Source organism: Macrotis lagotis, chromosome 1, assembly GCF_037893015.1.
Source record: "Macrotis lagotis isolate mMagLag1 chromosome 1, bilby.v1.9.chrom.fasta, whole genome shotgun sequence".
NCBI lineage: Eukaryota > Metazoa > Chordata > Mammalia > Peramelemorphia > Peramelidae > Macrotis > Macrotis lagotis.
In genome coordinates, this window is record NC_133658.1 from 821,425,797 (window position 1) to 821,441,978 (window position 16,182).

At 34.4% G+C, this 16,182-nt stretch overlaps 1 protein-coding gene and 1 pseudogene across 5 annotated transcripts in view; both read left to right on the forward strand.

Annotated features, from left to right (window-relative positions):
* LOC141508457 (10 kDa heat shock protein, mitochondrial pseudogene) overlaps window positions 1-15,553 on the forward strand; it is a 46,431-nt pseudogene extending 30,878 nt beyond the window's left edge.
* Window positions 1-16,182, forward strand: part of LRCH1 (leucine rich repeats and calponin homology domain containing 1) — a 248,650-nt gene that overhangs the window by 97,902 nt on the left and 134,566 nt on the right. The gene's annotated exons all lie outside the window — the stretch shown is intronic.

The window sequence follows — 16,182 nt, forward strand, 5'->3', positions numbered from 1 at the left end:
TTACTATGACCAAAATAATTCAGTAAAACTTTCTGATGAGGAGTCTTTTTGCTTTTATTAAAGCTTTTCCAACTTTAAGTCTAAAACTATTCAAGAATATAAAATGCTGAGAAAAAAAACCAACCAAAAGTACTAGGAATGAGCACCCTTCTCATCTGTGCCTATCCAAAAAATTCTTATCCTCCTATTTTTTTTTCTTCAAGGTCCAACCCATGTGTCACTTCTTTCTTGAATATCTCCCTAATCTTCCCTTTTCCTCATCCCTTCCCCACCTAAAAGTATACTCCTCCCTTAATTTTTCTCTAGTGCTTTAGATCTCTTTTTTTTTGTTATACTAGACCTTACATTTACTTATTATCATCTTTGTACTCTATCCTCTCTAGTTAGGGACTATGTCTTTTTAAAATCTTTGTTAACCCCCACACACACACACACACTTTGCCTTTCATATTGGAGATACTAATTAAATATTTGTGGAAGGTATAAAAGAACTGAATGACATGTTCCTCCATTTCAACTACCTTTTTGGAATTAGTCATTGGAAACTTCACTGTCAAGAAAAATTAAAAAAAAAATCAGATAATTACAAATCCTTTGGACCTATTTCCCACTATGGGATTTACTTTTGGCATTCACCATCACAAAAACATCTTTCTTATCAGTAGCGCCCTCACTAAACATGAACTTTGAACATAGGAACATCAATAAATTTGTAGACAGTTTATACTTTGTTATATATTTGTTAGGTTTAGGGAGAAAAATGTCTTAAGGAAATATTTCAGAAAAGTCTAGCCTTATCATTTTTTTTTTTTTAGCAAGGCAAATGGGGTTAAGTGGCTTGCCCAAGGCCACACAGCTAGGTAATTATTAAGTGTCTGAGGCCAGATCATTCTCTTTTTAGATATTTAATTTAACATCATTACACTATTTGGGGACTTGGTGGTGATTCAGTATATATTGGAAATAATATTTATCCTTAAACTTAATTTAAACAAACATAATTGTGGATGATATTTAGAAATGTGAAGAATGTGATTTAATTTAATGAATGATTTTATCAGGATTTACCTGAATGATAGAAAGAGCATTAGGTACCATTATTATCTTTTAATGGATAGCAGACTATGTAGTTTAAGGAGAACTTGTCTGAGGGTTAAGAGATTTGGGTATTTGTCTTGGCTCTGCCACTTATTAGGATCCTGAAATATAAAATTGAGCGAGTTGAACTAGATGATCTGTAATACTACTTCCTGTTCTGAAACTCAGTATGACTGTTGAAGTTTTATTAACTTCTTCTTTAATGTTTACTTATATTTTATATCTTAGGTGTTCATTTTTATCCCCTTACCCCAGAACAGCAAAAAATAGTTGGGAGCATACAGAAGGAAAGCTCTTATTAGTAGCATAATAGAGTACTGGATAGTTTAATTACTCTTAGAGTAGGAAGAGATTTTGTAGATTATCTAGACCAACCTCTATAAATTTACTTTATAAAGTAACAGCCCAATCTATTTACATCTATTCCCGCCAAAGTCTTTGTTTTTAAAATCCATTCATTACTCTTTATTACTCTCAGATTCATAGAATATCAGGAATGGGGGCAGCTTCAGAAATCTCAATTGTATTCTGGAACTGAATGAAAATTTGATCTACATCTTCAGTCATTCAGCCTTTGTTTAATATCTTTAGAAAGGAGGAAACTATTGCCTCTTTGGGCAACTCATTGCAATGTCTAGAGACCCTCTACATCTTGGTTACTCTTAAGGTTACATTGGCTTTTCTCTCTACTATATTGTACTATTGTCCCATGTAAGTCTTTCAGTTGAGTAAAAGCACAGATATACAGCTCATCTTTGACCTACTACCAGTTGACTTGTGAACTGCTAAAGAGACTATCACTTTCATGACTCCAGTTCCCTCATCTGTACCTGTGGCTAATAATTTTGTTGTTTTTGTTCATTTATTTCAGTAGTGTCCAACTCTTCACGAAGTGATTTGGAGTTTGTGTGGTGTTTTGGTGTTGTTTTTGTTTGTTTGTTTGTTTGTTTTGGCAAAGATGCTGGAGTGGTTGTCATTTCCTTTTCCAGATGAGCAAACTAAGGCAAAGAGGGCTAAGTAACTTGCTCAGGATTACATAGCTAGTAAGTGTCTGAGGTTGGATTTGAACTCAGAAAGAGGAGTCTTCCTAATTCCAGACCCAGCACTCTACTCTGTCTACTGAGCCACCTAACCAAGCCTGCCCTGTTTATGACACAGGAGGACTATTGAGATTATCACATGCGATAATAAGTGTAAGTACTTTGCAGACTAAACCTTTGTACAAATGCAAGGTTTGTTCCTTTTATTGTTGAACAGTAGGAATTATTTGGGTAACAGTTGGTTTCAGAAGATCAGGAATCAATCAAGTATTTATAAAGATTAATTTGGTCCTGAGTTAGGTCCTAGGGATGCAGGTACAAAGATGGGTACAAAGATGAAACAATACTTTCTTTTTTTTTTTGCAAGGCAAATGGGGTTAAGCGGCTTGCCCAAGGCCACACAGCTAGGCAATTATTAAGTGTCTGAGGCCGGATTTGAACCCAGGTACTCCTGACCCCAGGGCCGGTGCTTATCCACTGCACCACCTAGCTGCCCCGAAACAATACTTTCTCAAGAAGCTTATATTCTGGGAGAAACATAGTATAGACTAGAAGATAATTTCCCTTCAGCATATCCCAAAGGTGGAAAATACATAAACTAAGGCTGTGGAGTTTGATGACTTAAAGCAATGATTCCTATAAGTTTCTACTTTTAATATAGTTCAGCAGGCTATAAAATATTAGACCTAAAATAGACTGTAAAGACTATTCTCCTTTTTTTATAATATAAGTGATAAAAATTAGATCAGATGAAATAGAGGGACTTGCTCAGGGTCACAAAGCTAGTATGTAAAAATGGGACTCAAACTTAGATCAGTGCTTTTCCCACTGTCCCATGATGCTCCTCTACAGCTGTCAGTGGCCAACATAGTTTTTCCTGATCTTTGTGCATAGTGAAGGCACCTTGCAGTTTAAGTGATTTAATCTCTAGAAAAGTTTAGCAAAAGCAAACCTAATAGGATGTTTGCTATAATTCTGTCAAAACTAGAAATTTCTGGTGGACAGACTGAGCCGGACAGCGAGCTGCGGGCCGCGGCAGGAGTCATGGCAGGGCAGGCTTTTAGAAAGTTTCTTCCCCTCCTTGACCGAATTTTGGTGGAAAGGAGTGCTGCTGAGACTGTTAACCAAGGGAGGTATCATGCTTCCAGAGAAGTCTCAAGTAAAAGTATTACAAGCCACAGTAGTGGCTGTTGGATCAGAATCCAAAGGAAAGAGTGGAGAGATTCAGCCAGTTAGTGTGAAAGTTGGAGACAAAGTTCTTCTTCCAGAATATGGTGGCACCAAAGTAGTTATAGAGGACAAGGACTATTTCTTATTTAGAGATAGTGACATTCTGGGGAAATATGTGGACTGAAATCACTAATGAAGTGGCGTCTGAAAGTTGCCCATTCCACTGAAGTTCTGAAATCTTTGTTTCATCATGTAAATAATTTCCAGTTTATAATAAATGGATATCTTATGTCTCTAAAAAAAAACTAGAAATTTCCAAAATCAAAAATAAACTAGAAATTTCCTTAATTAGCATATGATTGTAAGTTTTCTTTTCATAGAAAAGGAAACTAGGTAACATTGATGAGTCCAAACCAAGCTTTGGAGTTTTGCAAACAGAAGGTGGTAGTGTTAAATATAATCATCTGCCTTAATATCCTTTTAAGTTAAATACTTTCAAAGTATCTTGTGGGAAAATGAAGTAATTTACTTATTCAGAAGGAAATTTTAGTTATGAATTTTCCTGCAACTTTATTTCAGAATTTTTTGCACCTGTAAATATAGTTCTACTCTGTTGCATTTACTGTTGTTCTCTTACTTCCTTGACTCTTATTTACTTAAGACATCATCAATAATGCCTCTTTGAGGTTTTCTTTTGTGTTACCTTTTTTAAACATTTTGTGGTCATGTTTCCTCATTTGGTTTCCTTGATATATCTGGCTACAGTTTAGGACATTAGTAGTTTTAGTGATTAACTTCTGAAATGGTGTCTTGATTAAGAGTGAGTGCTTTTTAAACTAATTTATATGTGGCAGATTTAGGGTTAGACAAGGCTGAATATATTTTCAATTCAAAACTGTCACCATTATCTTTTTTTTCTGTTGCTGGGAACCCTGCTGTGACAAAACTTTGACTAATTGCAATGCTTCTTTGAGTAAAAGCTCATCTGGTTAGTGAGATTTGTTCTTTCTTTCAGTTCTTCCTGTTGAAGTTTTCCCAAAAATCGAAGGAAATGTTATGGACCTAGCAAATATTCATATTGAACCTAAACTAATTTTTGATGATTGGGTACTTGAGCAGGAGATTGTTCAAATTTATACTAATTATAGATTTCCTTTTAAGATTTTCTTTTTTAAAGTGAAGTCTCTGATAGTGACTAGCCCAAGATCATATTGGCTGAGTATCTGTGGTGAGATTTGAACTCAGATCTTCTGATTCCTAGTTTAGTGCAATATTTGTCATATCACAGTCTCCCTCATAGTTTTAGAATTGAAAGAGATCTCAGAGGTCATTCAGTACTACACCCTGGTTTTACAGCTCCAGGAAATAAAGTCCAAGGCCACAGTGTGGTAAACATTAGAGTTTTTAGAGAGATTTGAACCCAGTCTGTTAGGGGCTGTTAGTTCTGGTTCAGTTTTGGGACAACAGGAGGCAATTCATTCTATAATTAACAGAAGGAGGTTTACTTTGTCCCAAGAGAGCAAAGATATATAGTAAGAATACAATGATACTCCCCTCACCTCCCCTCATTTCCGTACAAAAATTTATCTCATCGACAGGACATAGTAGACTGACTTATTCAGAAATCCACCAAGACAGGGATTCCATGTTGGGGGGGGGGACTCTGTGCCCTTAGGTGATGAGGAAGATGTATCAAGGAAGACAGTGGTTTAGTCCTAGGGACAGCTTTGTTGCCTTTTAGGGAAAACTAATTCTTATTTTCATGAAATAGAAGAAACTTGGTCCTATCACAAAGTCACAGTGGATTCAAAGGCAGAAGGCTTCTTCTATGTGACTGGGTCAGGCACCATCTCCAAGCTTGGTTCTTTATTGTCTTATAGGAATTATGTGAGGAAAGTGTAAGTAAATTGTTTTGCAAACCATAGTTCTTTTAAAATGTGAATTGTTGCAATATTGGTCCCTTTTATTGGAATTTGCCAAAAAAAACCCTCAAAATCAATCCAGTTAATAGTTCTGTTATTTGAGCAATTGTAATTTTATAGTATTAATAAATCTTCAAACATGAAAAGCCTGGGAAAGTTTGTGATTTAACATTTTTATAACAATTTTTTAAAAGGATAAAATCTTTGTAATGTTTAAATTTTAATATTTATGTAATCACAAACTCAAAACAGAGTTATGTTTCATCCTTGATGGAAAGCCTTGTGGAAAGCCTTGTTTTGTTTTGTTTTTTTAAATGGGAAGAGTAATCCTGGAGAAGTAGAAGTAGACAAATTCATTTCTCTGTCCTCTCTCTTTAATCCTTTACCTTTTTTCAGCTTCTCAAAACATTGTTATCTTATGGAGTTAAAGCTCAAAGATTCCTTAAAGATTATCTAGGAGTAATATTGTATATGTGGAAAGTTAGAAAGGACATTAGCCATTGAGATTTACCCCCATATTCCTTAAATCAAGGCAGAGTTTAAATGAGGTGAGAATTTAATCCATGTCCTCACTCTAAATTCTGTGCTCTATTATGCCCACATTGCTTTTTTTTTTGTAAATAGTTCTAGACCTGGGTAGAACATCAAAGATCATCTAATCCAAACCCCTTAGTTTTATAGATGACAAAGTGAGTTTCAGGGAAGTTTAACAACTTGCTAAGGGTGACCCAACTGGTGAGCCTTCAAGTTTTCAGGAAAGGCTTCTGCCCTCAAACCTAAGCTCTTACCACTAACTGTCAATTCCCCAGTTCAGGAAACTGAGATTCCCCCCCAATAAAGCATTTTGCCTAGGTTCATACTTTATATTATAGAATTTGAATTCAGATGTCCTTACTTTAAATTGAATTTCATTTCTGGTAGTTTAATTTGAATAACTAGGTTCTGTAACTCTAGGCATCAGGGAATTATAATATTGTTCAAATTGTTTTTTCCCAGGATTGTAATCCCTTCCTCCAAAAGGCTTGACTATATACTTAAATGCTTATTTTCACTATTTAGTAAAGGTTCTACAAACTTCAAGACTTTTTTGGCCTACTAACTTCTGGGGAACAAAGGTCCCAGAAGCCATATAAGGTCCAAAAACCAAGCAGGCGGAACTCGAAATTCAACAAATCTAGGAGCTTTTTTAGGGATGTATTAATTAAATTTTGGGCAAATATAGCAGGCTAATTTTTAAATTGAAAGTTTTGTATGACTTATGAATAATATTATAAATATCTAAATGGCCCTTGGCAGAAAAAAAGGTTCCTCATACCTGTTCTGCGGTATCTCCCTTCTCTTCTTTCCTCTCACCTCCTGCAAACCACCTTGTATTTGTCTTGTTTATACTCTTTATATACTCACATGCACATGTACATGTCCCAACTGAACTCTAAAATCCTTGAGGGCAGGGAATGTTTTACTTTTGTCCCTAGGGCTTTAAAACAGATCCTAACCCATTCTGTTAAATAAATGTTTTAATATGATAATGTGTCTGTATCTCCAGCAAAACTTTGTAAGTTTTAACAAATGACTGTTAAATATTACTTAAATTCTAAAGAATTTATTTATGATTTACTTAATGACAAGATATTTAATTACAACTTAAGTAAAGTTTCTTCTCTACCAATGTCCTCTTTCCATACCTCACTATGATATGAAGCTGATCCTCGGTTTTTAAAGGTTATGCTAGTAGAGAGTAAGATTGGGCAAATCATGTCCCAAGTTTGAAAAGTTTTGAGTGCCAGCCCTTCATTGGATTGCATGCCTGAAGACCAACCTTGGTAAGTGTGGGGTGGCATATCCCCAAAAGGTTGGCAGTCAACTGATGATTTCTTTTCATACACTCTTGATGCCAATCTTCTAAAGGCTAAAGAGCCTATCTATGGTCTTTGCCAGTGGAGGAAATAGCCTGAGAGGAAATTGCAGGTCCCCTGAAGTACCACAGTTGGCTAATGTTTATAGATTATATAATTCTTCAAAATATCTCTGTTAGATGGATTTCCAAAATTCAGAAATTCCTCTATTCTTACCACTCTTCATCCCCTGAACTGGAAATCCTATTACCTAACAAAACATGCAGTATTCTTCTTCTCTAATCCCTAATCAGAAGACTCAGATATGATATATACTTTCTATATTCCTGCCTGCTCCCCTGTTGAAGTGTACTATTAGTTCTGTAATAGATGCATGGGGGAAATACTGACCTCAGAATCAGAGAGACCCAGGCTCTAATTCTGCCTCCCATATAGCCATATGACCCTGGCCAAGACATAGCTCTGTCTCTCTGTCTCTTATCTCTATCCTTGATATAATCGTGTGATTTATTATCATTACCATTAAGCTCCTTCCCATCTGAATCCCTTTCCTGCTCATTTTCTCTGGAGCTGTATTCCTTGCAGAGACCTGTGCTGAATAGAGACCCCCCCCAAGGTTTCCTGCAATTCATCTCCCCCTGCCATGTCTCAGGTCATTCAGGTCCATATGGCAGATAGCAATCCAAACTCATATGATGAAATCCTTGGAAGTTTGAAAGTAAAAACTAAATATCTGGTAATGACTTGCTATATCACACTGCTTCTCTTATAGTGTTAAGCATAGAACCATCCAGTCCAACCCCCTAATTTTCCAGTTAAGGAAAAATGAAGTTCAGGAAGGTTAACCAACTAGTCCAAGGCCACTATGTGGTGAACATTATAGTTATTAGAGGGATTTGAACCCATATGTTAGGGGCTGTTAGTACTCCATTGTATGGGTCTTTGATGGACTTTAATTCTACTGGATATCCCTTATTATTTAGCACTATATTTGGTGTAGGTACTTAATAAATAATTCTTGGTTGGTTAATAATTATCTGTTAAGCTATTAATGCCGTAGCCTTGAAATTTATGACTGATGTATTTAAACATTCCTTAAGTCATTAAAAGCAGATGTGGGATAATGAATAGAAGAAAGCCTTTATAATAACACATACCATTCAAAGCATAAAATTTTCTGGCATTAAAAAAATTCATTTATAGAGAGTGATTCTGAAGGCTATCCTCTATTATCCCTTTCCCTTCACCCATGTATTATGCCCTAGGAGTACCTATAGCTTTCATCCATGTGCTTGGTTCTCCTTGATGCTCTGTAACATTAGTGTCATCCTGTACCTCTGTCCCCATTCCTATATATAATCTTCAGTGAATGCTAGTCAGTGATGGTTTTTTATAGCTTATTAGTTCATAATTCTGTGTTACACTTTGAGCTCTCTGAGTTTGTCCTGCCATATTTGGGAAATGGTGACTGAAAGTGGCGGGGGGTGTAAAAACATATGGTGAATGTGCATAGGCAGTACCATATTGTAATGATTATATGAGAAGAAGCATAAAAGACTTCATGGAGGTGTGTATACACACATGCATACTTATACATACACACAAACACATATCTGGAGAAGAGGAAGAACTGGTTGTGGGATTTGTGTGGGGAACAACAGAGAGGAAAAAAACAAGACTAGTTTGATACCCTGGTGACATTAAGAGAACCAGAGGATGGAATTGATAATATATTGAATGAATCTTTACTTAAGGATTTGTGCAAAGATACAAGCAAGAATCTCACAGAATGAAGGCATGTAGAGGATTTGCAGCTTGTACTGGTGAAGGGGTGTCCATGTTAATGAGGTCACAGATTCCTCAAAGTATGGGAGTATACATGTACTCACTGTTAGTATGACCAATTAGGTATGAATAGAGAGAATGTGTCCATGTGCAAAGCTTAGCAATAATGTCAGAGTAGATATGGAAGGTATATGTGTATGAAAAAGGTCTTCAGGTCCAGAGCTGGATTCCTACTTAATGGATAGTAGAATGGGGAAATAAGAACTTCTGCTTGAGGGCAGAGAGTAGAACTAGGATTAATGATGAGGAGAATTTATAGGGAGGCGTAAGGAAACATTTCTTAATGTACTACCTTATGGGGTAGTGAGTTTCCCTGAAGGTCATCATGCTAAAGGACCATATATTAGGGTACGTTTTAGACAGAATTAAGATTCGGGTGAAAATTGGTCTCTTAAGAAAATGTTATGATGTGAATTAGAGAAAGAAGTGCATGCACATGGACATGTACCTTGGAGTAGCTCCAGTAGCATTCAGTATATTAAAAGACCTAGACAGAAAGGAAAATCTGAGCTACAATCACATACACTGTGAAATCAGTCTTCACTGGACACATGGTCTATTTTGGCAAACTAGTTGAAAAATAATGGATTAGGGGCAGCTAAGTTGCGCAGTGGATAGAGCACCGGCCTTGGAGTCAGGAGTACCTGAGTTCAAATCCGACCTCAGACACTTAATAATGGCCTAGCTGTGTGGCCTTGGGCAAGCCACTTAACCCCACTGCCTTGCAAAAAAAAAAACCTAAAAAAAAAAGAAAAGAAAAATAATGGATTAGTTAGAGGGCAAGGAAACCCATCCTTTAAGGACTGGGTTCTTTGACCATAGACGTTACTCTTATGGAAATATGATTGTGATCTCAAGGGAAATTGGGCAGAGATGGGTCAGTACAATCCATCTTTACTCTTGAAAGAGACCACTGGAGGACATGCCCTTCTATTAAGAAGTCAATAAGACCAACTTTGAGCATAGGGCAGTTCATTTCATTAGAATGGTGAGTCATAAAGGCTATTAGTATCATTGTAACATAAAATTTTTACAATAGCTTTATAGAAACCCAAACTATTTTAACTTGAGCTTACTGGAAAGGGAAATTATTTTTGTCTTTCAGGATCAGGTCTTTTTTTTTCCTGACCAGAAACATATTGTAGATAAGGTCTAAAACTTCTTTACTAGCCAAGCCCTTTGATCTGGTTGCTATTGCTCACCTATAACTCAGGATGTTGTATGTCAGGTGGAGCTTGTATTCAGTTCCTCATGAAGCACCACTTTCCTTTTTTATAAAACAACATTGTGTCTTTGTGGCAGATTTTGCTGACCAAACACCAAAATTCCATTGACTGTTTTTCTATCCTGACTTGCTTATTTTGATTCATTTCACTATTTTATTTTGGGGATTTGCAAAGTTTATTTTGGCAGTGGAGAAAGTTATTGTTTTATTTCTGGCTACATATATTTCACATAAATGATTGCAAATCAAGAATATGCTCCAATTAAAAGACGGAAGTTAGAATAATGTGGTCCTTTGCTTCCAGTTCTGTATGTGACCTTATGCAAAAATATTTTGTGTTTTGACTTAGTATTCATAATTGTGCTTTCCATTTTTAACAGGATAGAAGAAATAATAAAACTGGAGTAGTAACAATAGATCACAATTATATAGAATTTTTTGGTTTCAAAATGGTATACATACCTTTCTCTCTGATCTTGTGCCACAAGAATTATTATCCACCTTTTTTTTTTCAAGTTAAGAAACCAAGAATCAATGGACTTGCCTACCACACAGCTAGCTGCTAAATGACAAAGGCAAAAATATAGCCAGGTATTATCTCCAACTATACACTACTACTTTTCATGTCTAGCTTTGTAAGCTGTCTAAGAAACATAAAATGACTAAATTTCACTCATTTTTACTTATATTATTATTATTTTTTATATATTTAAATTAATTATTAATAATTATATTGATTTTTTACAAATTTTTATTTAATAAGAATAAAGAGGGTTAAGGGGTACAAAGCTGTACCTCATAGAGGCAATACCTTTCTCTACCAAAATATGAGCAACCCATAGTTGCCACCCAATCAAAATCTTAGTGGCTGTTATTTACAGATTCCCTAGGTCTTCAGTCCTTCAGTTCCCTCCCAAACCATTACCCCTGTACTAGCACTCAATCATCTCTCCCTCACATTGCTCTTGTTATGAATCAATTCAATCCTATGGTATCCTCTCCTCTTCCCCTGTCCCTTTTTATATAACTGATGGTGTCCCGTCAAGCCTCAGCCTTGGATCACTGACACTTTCCTCCACCTCTCCTCCTATACAGGTGGACCTGAACAAAACAGTCATTCTGATTGTAATTTTGTTACACAACCTCAATTGGGTCCTCAATACAACTAGGCAATTCTATACCTCCATCCCCAGTGGGTCTTCCTAATCTTTTCATTTTGACTAAAACCTCCTGTGGTTTCTCCTCTCCCATTCTCTAACATGAGAACTTTGTGTTACAAAAAAAAAAAAATTGAGGTCATTCATTCTCTTCACTGAGATGAACTCATATCACTCAAATGCTTTCTATCCGTATCTTTTCCTTTATTCCTGTCTCACATGAAGATGTAGCCTTATCCCATACCAAGGCAAACAAACTTTATCTTTGTAGTCTATCTCATTCCATCCCATTTTCTCTAATAGATTGTCCTCTCTCTCATCCTCACTCTTTTATTCTTGATATTTCCTAGTCTACTGACTCATTCCCTACTGGCTAGAAATATTTCCACGACTCTCTTATCTTCAAAATAGAAAAAAAAAAAACAAAACCCCAAAACCTCCCTTGATCTTTCCATCCCTACTAAGTACCAATTTATATTTCTTCTAACCTCTGTGGCAAAACTTCTTGAAGAAACTGTCTGCAATAGGTACTTGCACTTCCTCTCCTCTCACTGTTTCCCTCAATATCTTCTAATCTAGTTTCCAACATCTTTATTCCACCAAAACTGCTGTCTCCAAAGTTAGCCATAATCTTTTTTTAATTGCTAAACAAATGGTCTTTTCTCAGTTCTCATTCTTCTTGATCTCTCTGCAGATTTAGACTCTGCAGATGTTATATGTACAATTGTGTTTAACTTATTTCCATATAAATTATGTTATAAAATTAGAGAAATTATAACTAAGGAGAGAGGAACCACGAGAAAGAAAAAACAAAAGAAATTTTAAAGAGTGAACAAGGTATGCTTTGCTCTTCATTCAAACTCCAGTTTTTTCTCCGGATGTAGATGGCATTAAATCATAAGTCTTTTTAAATTGTCCTTGATCACTGAACTGCCAAGTAGAACTATACATTCATCATAGTTAATTATTTCACAGTGTTAATGTGTAAAATGTTCTCCTGGTTCTATTCTTACTACTCAGCATCAGTTCATGCAAGTCTTTCCAGGTTTTTCTAAAATCTGGTTCCTTGGGATTTCTTGTAGAACAATAGTGCTCCATAATATTCATACCATAATTTGTTCAAGTGTTTCCCAATTGATAGACATCCCCTCAATTTCCAATTCTTTGCCACAACAAAAAGAGCTGCTATAAATATTTTTGTCCATGTAGGTCTTTTCCCCCTTTTCATGATCTCTTTGGAATATAGACCTAGTAATAGTATTGCTGGATCAAAGGGTATATACAGTTTTATTGTCTTTTATGCATAGTTCCAAAATACTATCCAGATTGATTGGATCAGTTCACAACTCCACCAACAGTACATTAGTGTCTCAACTTTTCCACATCCTCTTCAACATTGATCATTTTTACAAGTTGATAGGTATGAGGTAGTAGCTGAGTTTTTTTAATTTGCATTTCTCTATAATGATTTGAAGCATTTTTCATATGATTATGAATGGTTTTAATTTCTTCAACTGAAAATTGCCTGTTTATATCCTTTGACTATTAATTGTTGGAAAATAACTTGTATTCTTATAAACATGACTCTTGTGTATTTTAGAAATGAGTCCTTTATCAGAAAAATTATCTGTGAAAATTATTTTCCAACTTTCTGCTTTCCTTCTAATTTTGGTTGCTTTGATTTTATTTGTGCAAGAGATTTTTAATTTAATGTTGTTAGAATTATCCATTTTATAATTTATAATGCTCTTTATCTCTTGTTGGTCATAAATTTCTCCCCCTCGATATAAATCGGACAGATAGATTATTCCTTATTCTCTTAATTGGCTTATGATATCACCCTTTCTATCTTAATCCTATATCCATTTTGACCTTACTTGCTTGCTTTAAAGGGTGTGAGATGTTGTTCTGTGCCTAGTTTTTGCCATACTATAAAATGCTATTTAAGAAAACCTTTGTCAACCTCTCTTAATTAATGCCTTTCAGTTTCTTAGTTATTATTTATTCTGTTTATAGTTTGTTTATACATACTTGTTTCCTTATTATTTCCTTCATTAGATAGTTTTTTGAGGAAAGAGTTTATCTTTTGTTTCTTTTTTTGAATCCCTAGCCCTTAGTACGGTACTGAGCAAAAATACATTATTAATTCATATCTGCTTCTTTTTTTTCCTTATTGTGTATGCTGTTTACTTTTTATTTAGAAAAATGAGAAGTGATTAAAAAACTGAACTTCTATAGCCTCAAGAGAAAACAGGGAATATATACTATAGTTGTCTTAAATACTTTGAAAACCCATTCTGGGACAGAAGAAATTAATCTTCTGTGGCTAGGATGAGTAGAAATTTCAGACTGTGTCTTAATATAATGAAAAATCCTCTAACAATTAAATCATATTGGAAAATGGAATGGGCTGGCATTTCATCTACAATCCTGTTATTATCCTAAGCTTTTTAAAAGACAATAACTGTTATTCATCTTTGCATCAAAACCAAGTAGTGGATTCCTCATACATTGTAGTACTCAGTATGTTTGGGTTTTTTTCATGAATGTTGCTTATATAATTTAGCATGCCAGTTCATCTAAATATTTGAATCAGGAAAATCTTGTTTCTTTTTTTTTCTGATTTCAATTTTGTTTTCAGTTTTATCAATGCTATTTCAATTTACTATTTTTTGAGATACACTATATGAATGAATTATACTATATTCTTGTACATAACTTTTTATATTTATACCCATTAGTAATCCTTTTAAGAATCCAAGCATTTTCTATAAACTTTTTAATATTGCTACTTGAAAAATTTAATTTCATAGCATCTTTGCATTCCTTGTGCCTATTTTCAGTGCTTTGCACAAAGTAGTTCAGTAAATGTTTGTTGACTTGCAATAAATTGTAGTTTTTTAAGAAAGTTCTTGCATAATTCATTTTCTCTCATGTTTTTCACATTGTTTGGAATGAGAAAACTTCCCAAGTGATTAATGAAGATTAATTTGTGCTTAATTCTTTTAACTACAACAATCAGAAAAACATTTAAGGGGCGGCTAGGTGGCATAGTGGATAAAGCACCAGCCTTGGAGTCAGGAGTACCTGGGCTCAAATCTAGTCTCAGACAGACACTTAATAATTACCTAGCTGTGTGGCCTTGGGCAAGCCACTTAACCCCATTGGCCTTGCTAAGAAAAAGAAAAAAAAGAAAAACATTTATTAGGCACCTATTATTTGTCAAGAACTGTAAAGTAATCCCTGCTCTGAATTATCTGCAAAAGAAGCAAATAGGCATTCTGTGAGGGCTAGAGGGTAGCTGTAAATTTGGAATAGAAGTTTTATTTATGAAGAAAAAATGAATCTGAGCATATTATTTACTTTTAACTGATAACAAGGTTATCATAGAATATTTATTTAAGAGGTAATAGGGGGACAATTTGTCTCAATCTTCTTATTCTGTAGATGAGGACATTGAAATGTCCCCAGAGTGGTTTAGTGACTCACTTTGAGAATCACATTTTGAATTAAAGGCAAAATTGGGCCTAAAACTTTGGTCTTCTGACACATATTTCACTTTTTTTTTTTTCACTACAAATCTTAATGTAAGTTCTGTTCTCTTTTCAAGGCTTTTATAGGATAGACTTTCCACACTGTGACTTTTACTGAAAAAGAGAAAAACCAGCATCAGTGACAAGGACATTATTTAATGAAAACCATCTTTAGGACTGGATTTCACCAGTTGCTAAAGCCTCCTAATCATGTTTATTCTGCATCATTTACATTCATCTTTATTGAAAATTTCTAACATTGTCAGGAAAAATTAAGGTTGAGATTTAACCCAGGCTATTGCTTAATTTTCTTTAATAGAACAATACTCATATTGTCAACATTTTCTGGGCAATTTTCCAGTGTTTCGGCATATTAAGAGCCCCCATGAAGTAACAAGTTTCAGGAAGAAAAAAACTCTAGAGGTTTCTGGATTTTTTTCCCATTAGACACTAAGTTTTCATAAAAGGAAGCTAGTTCTCTTTCCTTTACCTTAATGTAAGGTACTGGGGTTTATTTAGGTATTCTTTACTCCAAATTAATTGAAATTCTGTGTTTATGAAAGTAGGATGGTGGTGATGGAAGAAAGGGAAGAGATAATGATAATGTAATTAATTTTTTTTAATAATCAGTCTTCATTGATTGACCTTTTATTTCTATGTTATATTTTTCTCTATTTAAAAGACACAACTAGTTATACCTAGATATTGAGGAGTCACAACTTTCTTGATTCTAATTTTTTAATTTTTAAAGTTAAGTTGAATTAGATGTTTCTAAATTTTTGAAGTTGTAGAGTCTTTAATTTTGAATTCATATTTTATAGTAAACATTTATTAAGTACTTACTGTGTTCAAAGCAAAATTTTAGAAAACTCTTATAGTCAAACCTTTAAAAAATTATTTCAGTCTCTAAAGTCAAATAATACTAAATCATAGGACTTTAAATTTTTTTTAATTATTTTATTTTTAAATCATTTCATTTTGTTAAACATATTTTTACTAGCCATACTGAAAAAAATGCAAAATAAAAATAACAAAAATAATGGTCATTAAAAAAAACACATACTTCATTTTGCAATCAGAATTCAGCAGTTCTCTCCCTGGAGGTAGATAGCATTTTTCAATATGAATCCTTTGGAATTGTCTTGAATCATTGCCTTAATCAGAGTAGCAAAGCCACAGTTTATCATCCTGCAATTTAGTTATTATACAATTTTCTTCTATAAACCATAGGATTTTAGAGTTAGTGGGAGTCTTAGAGACTAATTTTAAACTCTTCCCAACTCTATTTTATAAATGTAAAAAATGAGTCCCCAAGAGATGAAATGATTTTCTCAAG